We start from the raw sequence: 7,110 nt of genomic DNA on the forward strand, positions 1-7,110 counted from the left end.
AGGATATTACAGGGAAAACTGTCCTTTTCATTTACCAGTGACTTGAAGCCTAGACCCTAGATTAAAAGCCTGATGCTCTACCAACTGAACTAGCCAGGCTCACATGGACAAATGGCAAATTTCATGCAGAAGAGAAATTAGTCATGAAAATGAAGGCAGGAAAAAATACAGAAAACTTGCTACTCTTGCTTTCTTAGCAGTCCTAGCCCCAGCCTGCTCCTCCATCTGGCGCCCTGAGGCCTTATTCTTTCTTTAGTTAAATATCAAATCCAGGAGAAAACACAGTTATACAGAAATGTCATTGGAAATACAAAAATTAAAAAGGAAAATGCAATTCCCATCACTTTAGCATATCTAGGCCATTCCTGTATCGAGAGGACCTGCTAAGGTCCCTGTGTGCTTATGAGAAACCTGGAGGAACTCATACCACAGCCTGAACATGAAACTCAACTGCTTCCAGGTGCCGCAGTAAAACCCTTTCCCTGCTGTGACTTTGAACTCCATAGGATTTTATGAAAATATGCTAATGAGTGTGAATATAAAGTAACTGAAATATGCTTCATGCAAAAGGTCTCTTGTAAGGTATCATTACAAAGCTTATAATCTACTGTGTGTGTTCATCCTATTTGTATGAACCGATCATTCCTGTATCTGAAACTAGAAATATGAAATATAACTCTGAGGTCCTATTGTAATGAGACAAAGTGTGGGCCATTAATAGTGGTTTGGACTCTTGATGGCTCCCATTAACCAGAACAATTGACTGGAGATGGCTCTGTCCTGCACCATCTGTGAGTCAGGCCAGGAAGAATGAAGGCTTGGGGTCTCCCAGGACATGAGACCATGTCACCTGGTACAGGAATCCATCTTAAACCTGGGGCTTTTCACCAGGAGAGAGACAAAAGATTCCTGCCTTGTAGCAAAGCTGTATAAGGGATGGAACAGAAGAAAGGTGGGTGCAGTCATGAGAAATCCCCTAGCTACCTTGAGCTGGAACAAGGACTGTACCTGGTGAAAAGATTGGGCCCAGACAAGAAATAAGTCTAGTCTGCGAAAGAAGAGTATTGGAAGATCTCTGAGGGTGAGACTTGATCTGTATTGAGTTTCATGCTGTATTAGGCTTGGACTTGCATGTTTTTGTTTTATTTTGCTCTATGGAGAATACAAATGGCACAGAGAAGGAAAAGATAATGCCATAGAAAAGTCTCTGTGTGTGTGTTAGATGGGTGGAGGGTGTCTAGAAACCACTCTCCTCTAGTTTCTTTTCTCTGATTTCCTTTGGAGAATCTGAAGCAGGGAGCAGAAGCCATTGCTACCTCTGAGGCTTGAACTCATAATCTTCAGATTATGAGACTGACACTTTGTCAACTGCACTAAGAAGACTTGGTAAAGCTTTAAGCTCCGTGCATGTAGGACCCTCCTACATCGGTGACTGGGGCAGGGAAGGAGCCAGGTGTGTCCTGGAAGAAGCAGGGAGCTCTGGTGCTCACAGACCTGTCCTGGCAGCTTTCTCAGCAGCAAAGAAATCAATTTGCCCTGCCAGTGAACAATCTCCTGGAACTAATGGCAGCACAGGGAGGATGTTTCCAAGCTGTGCACCTACTGCCACATTTTAGAACTTACTCTCCTTTTCCTAGCAGGGCACTTTCCATGGGAATTCAGCAAAGCAAACTACACAGGTACGAGGAACAAGCTGGGGAAGATACATGGGGAACAGAATCCAGGGCTCCAGATAAGTCTTGAATTTATAATCCCAGCAGCTTGCCCTTCTGCACTAACCAATTGCACTACTGCAGACGCTTTTTAGATGGATTTGGGAAGCAGGCCGTTCCCAGTCTCTGTGGTTCACACCTTTGCCTGGTAATTGAAAAGCAGCTGGTTCAAACCTAATTCAAGTTGCGGCTTTTCAGTGATGAGACTCCAGTACGTTTTAACAGGAAGAAAATCTCCTCTATTCTGGTTTAGCCCCATTTGACTCCTTCTGCCCATCTTCTCTGCCCCCCCAGTCTCTTTCCTTCCCCACTGGGGCCATACAAAGAGGAGCCGCAGTCAGTCTCTGTCACAGAGAGTCTGTATCCTACAAACGGAGGAAGGGGTCACTCTAAAACATTGATAACAGGGAGAGGAGGGGTGTGCGTGGTCAGGGGGAGAAAGGATGGAGACCTAACAGTGGGGCCCAGAGAGATTCCTCCAAACAGGGGAGATCCCATGCTGCCCCCCATCTGCGGGAAGAACAACTGTGTGTGGGGGGTCTCCACATGCTGTTCCCGCCCCAAGAGCCAACTGTGGCAATGGGAGCTGCAGGGCTGGAGTCTGTGGGCAGCAGTGCTCAGAGATGCCCCTGGCCCTCCTGCATAGGGGCTGCTGCCAGAGGAGGGTGCGGGTTGCTTTCGAGAGATGCCCGAGGTAAATGCTGCACCCTTCATCCTCTCCTGTACCCCCAACCCAGACCCCACACCTGCACCCAAACTCCTTCCAGGACCCTGCTCCTGGCACATTCTTCTGCACCTCAACCACCTGACTAAGCCCAGACCCTGCACCCAAACTCTCTCCCAGAGCCCAGCCCCTCTCCCTCCCACACCCAAACTCCCTCCCAGAGCCTTAGGCAGGTGTGGGGTGGGGGGGGCAGGACTTGGTCCCATTCTGGGCACCACCAAAAATTATACAAAACTACCGCCTCTGTCCAGCCCAACCTTCTGCTGATGCACCTCAGCCCACACCCATGCAGGGTTTGAAGCTTCCATTGCTTAAATTCCAGGACACTGAGGGATTTCAGCTCCACTTTGCCCAGAGGAAAACTTCACCCCACTCCCAACCAGGTTCTTGTCCATGGGATCACTGTTATGGGGGCTGGGTCCCTCGGTGTCTTTTCTCTCTCTACGACAGGCCAGGGTGCAATAACTGGGGCATCAGAGCACCCAGGACCTTCTGTGGGGCTGCCATTCCCCTTCCCCTTCTCTGGTCTCATCTGTCATTGACTCCAGCCTTTTTTCTATCCATCCTCAGCACCTCCCAAGCAAGCTGCACTCACCTCAAAAAGACATAAAGTCCTGTGGCACCTTATAGACTAACAGACGTATTGGAGCATAAGCTTTCGCAGGTGAATACCTGCTTCGTCGGATGCATGTGGCGGAAATTTGCAGGGGCAGGTATAAATATGCAGGTAAGAATCAGTCTAGAGATAAGGAGGTTAGTTCAATCAAGGAGGATAAGGCCCTCTTCTAGCAGCTGAGGTGTGAACGCCAAGGGAGGAGAAATTGCTTTTGTAGTTGGCTAGCCAGTCACAGAATTCCCACTACATTCATCCGATGAAGTGGGGATTCACCCCTCAAAGCTTATGCTCCTGTACATCTGTTAGTCTATAAGGTGCCACAGGATTCTTGCTTTTTACAAATCCTGGTTAACGCAGCTACCCCTGTGATACTCAAAAAGACAGTGTCCCCTGTTGGGTGTACATCACTGACCTCTCTCCTTTCCGAGCACTGACTGCCCCTCTGTTTCCTTGCCTCTCAGTCAGAGCAGATGGGACCTTTCCCTCCAGTGCTGGAGGATTCGCCCTTCTCATCTACCCTTGTCCCAAGCAGCACAGTGAGAGGGAATCTTAAATGTACCAAGGTGACTTTGGAGCAGAAACCCCCCAGACCTTCCATGCAATTGGCACTTGCCCCTCACTGAGCAGGACTGAAACTGGTGCAGGGATACTGGTGGGCCACATCCCCTCTGGGCATGAGCAAAGCAGCATAGTGAAAAAATGAACCTGGAGATTGAACCCAGGGCCTCATACATGCAAAGCATGGGCTCTACCACTGAGCTACATCCCCAGATGGGTTGGGTTTGCTATGGGTTATACTCAGAGCCTTCCTGTTCTCACTGCATCCAGTGACCTATAAGCTTCACGAGAAGCCCATTCCCCTCTCTGAGGACCAGGCCTGCTCTCCTGGAGGTTACTTGTTCATAGGAGTCACTTTGCAGCAGGGCAAGATTCTATTTGTGGGGCAGACAGAGTTTGTGCCCTGGACTCAGGGTGCAGAGATACACTAAGCCCTCTCCCCTGCATTGGGTGGTGGGGGTGCTGCAATCCCCTGCTGTAAGGTTATTGTGGGGTATGCTGTGAGCAGCTCAACACCTCACCCTGGTGGCAGAAGTGGGGTGGGGAGTTCTAGGTGTTTCCACTTGCCTGTGAAGTCCAACTTTCCCCAGCACATTCACTGCGGTGCAATTGGGTCACTGTTTCCATGGCTGAACAGGAAAGAATCACTCCCAGTTTCCCTTCTAGCCGCAGCAGGATTAGCCTGTGTCAGGGGTTAATGAGGTGGATCTGGTTGTAGATTGTTATTCATTCCCCACCTTGACAATTCACACAGTCCCTTTCCTAATCAAATCCCCAACACCTCAGTGATCCTGGTAGCAGGGGTTGGGTCCTGAGACTTTGAGGGTCCTTTTTACCCTTCACCTGGAGTGAACTCAGCTTTTTCCTGCATCCCAGACAATCCATGAAATAACAACAGGAGCATAAAGTAAGAGGGGAGGGAACATCTCACTGCCAGGGCTGGATGTGCCCAGGGCCCCAACTCATCCATTGTTTCCATGGAATTTGGCCCCCTGCTTTGCACAAGGGACAGAGAAAGATCTTGCTGTTCCTGTGGCTATGCAAGGAAAATTGTGCTTCTGTATGAAAGAGAGGATGGAAATGGCCCCATGATGGGACAATATCTTCAGGATTAAGACCTAAGGACTCAGGCTGAGTCCTTTAACAAATTGTCTTCCATGGAACAGGGCCAGATTCAGCATTTTTGCCACCCCAAGAGGAAACAAAAGATAAAAAAGCTGCAATCAACGGCAGCTCTACCTCTGCCACTTCTGGCAGTGAGTATTTCCCTCCAAGAGAGACTGAGAGGACCCAATAGCCACAGAAGCCTCCCCATTCCATTGGCCATCCCTAGTGCCTGGAGCCAGCCCTGCCATGGAGACACTGGGAAGATGGGGGAATCAGGAAACAGCCACAGATTTATTTACATTGCAAGTGAAGAATGACTGAAGCTTTTTTTAATGGAAGTCAGTTTTCCCCGACTGGGAATTGAAGCTAGGACTTGGTAATAAAAGTGCCAAATCCTAACCACTAGACCACCAGGGAGCTGATAATGTTGTTTTTTTTCTCACTTATGGTACACTTTCTTAGGCAACTTTCTATCCACTTTCTGACAGTACTCCATTGTCCACTCCCTGAGGGGTTAAGAACAGAGAGTACAGGAACCCCTGTACTCAGGGTCACAACCTCAGCCCAACACAAGCCACTGAAATAAACTCTAAGGATGCTTCCTCCAGTAGGATCACAGAGCCACGCGAAAAAAAAAACCAGGAGGAACAATCCTCCTCTGTCTTCATTTACCCCATCGCAACCCTCTCAGCAGCCGACTCTTGCAGGAAGGACACTCAGACGATAGGAGCTCTGGCATAGAGAGCAAGGGAGGGGTGTTGCTTCCTCTCACCGTGAGCTGATCACAGTCTGACTCCGTGCAACAGGGCTCTGAACTTTGTCACCTTGTGTGTTCTGAGAGCAGAGCTTCCCGGACCCTTCTGCTAAGAGCCTGGTGATTGCACAACAGCTGCAAGGCCTTTTTCCCTCTCCTTGGCTTCCCCAGACTTTCCCCACAAATGGTTCTATCAGGTGCTGGAGGGATCTAAGGACCTGCAGGTTTCCCTCACCCATCTCTTAAAGCAAACAGTGATTCCCTTTTCTGACACTCCTGGGTCTGGGCTTCTTTTGAGTTTTTCCCAAGGGGGGGCCTGATTCCCTGTGAAAATGTGTGTGGTACCAGCTTGTCTGCCCCCTCTCTGGGAACCGAGAATCTTTTTCAGACACTCCCCCACTAGATGAGTCCAACAGCACCTCCCCTTGGTGGGAGAATCCTAAATTCCGACCTCCCGCCCTGGTTGCTCTGACCAGCTGATGGCGGCAGCATGCTAAATCAACCCCAGCTCTCTGGTCTAGAAAGCAGCATCTAACCAGCCTTGTGACAGCTCTGGTTTGCTCGCTGGAGACATAACAAACCAGGAAAGAAGGCAAATGTAAGACAGAAAACCTCAGCTCACAAATAAAAACCTTCAAGGCACCTTCTACACTGCATCTGGGCAGTTGACTGACTTTAAATCTAGCTAGCTCTGTTGGTAGAGCATGATGCTCTTAATCCCACCATCATAAATCCAAGCCCCATGGTGGGTGGTAGCGACAGCCCTTAGGTGTCACTCTTCTGCTAATAGTCACAGATCAAAATGAAACAAACTCTCTATGCTCTTTGGCAGGTCATGTTTCTTCTTCTCTCTGAGCTTCACTAAAACATGAAGAGAGAATAAACTGACATTTGCATCCTATGTTAAGAGAGTATTTTCTCCTCTTCCATTGTACACCAGGCAAGAAGAGGGGATAATAACCAGTTAACGGATGATTGCAGAGGGAAAAGTTTGGTCTTTATAAATAGGACAATGATCAACTGGTCTCCATGTCCACTGATGGTAGGACAAGAAGTAATGGGCTTAATCTGCAGCCAGCGAGATTCACGTTAGATGTTGGGAACAGCTTTCTAACTCTGAGGGTAGTTAAGCTCTGGAATAGGCTCCCAAAGGTGTCTGTGGAGTCTCTGTCCTAGGAGGTTTTTAAGAACAGGTTGAACAAACCTCTGTCAAGGATACTCTGCATATACTTGGTCCCATAGACAACCTGCTCTGGCTCTGGTTCCCTCCTTCTGCTCCCTGCCTGGGCCGGCTGCTGGGGGCACTTGATCCCACATGCCCCCAATGCATCATCTCTGCTTGACCCTGCCTCAGCAGAGAGGGCTGGATTTCATGACCTCTCCAGGGCCCTTGCAGCCGTACAGCTCTATAATTCGATGCCATCGCAATACAATACAAACAACAACAAAAGTGGAAACACCCCAATCTAACATCTAACAATTCAGCGTGAACTGACATTCCACAGCACAAAGTGACAACACGTAGGAGTGCAAAGCCCGACAATTCAGCACCATGCAAATGAACGCCCCATGGGGCAAAATGATGCACTGCAAAAGAGCTCAGCTCAAACCAACACAACACAAGGCGATGCAAAAACCA

The sequence above is a fragment of the Gopherus flavomarginatus genome (genome assembly GCF_025201925.1).
Source record: "Gopherus flavomarginatus isolate rGopFla2 chromosome 13 unlocalized genomic scaffold, rGopFla2.mat.asm SUPER_13_unloc_2, whole genome shotgun sequence".
NCBI lineage: Eukaryota > Metazoa > Chordata > Testudines > Testudinidae > Gopherus > Gopherus flavomarginatus.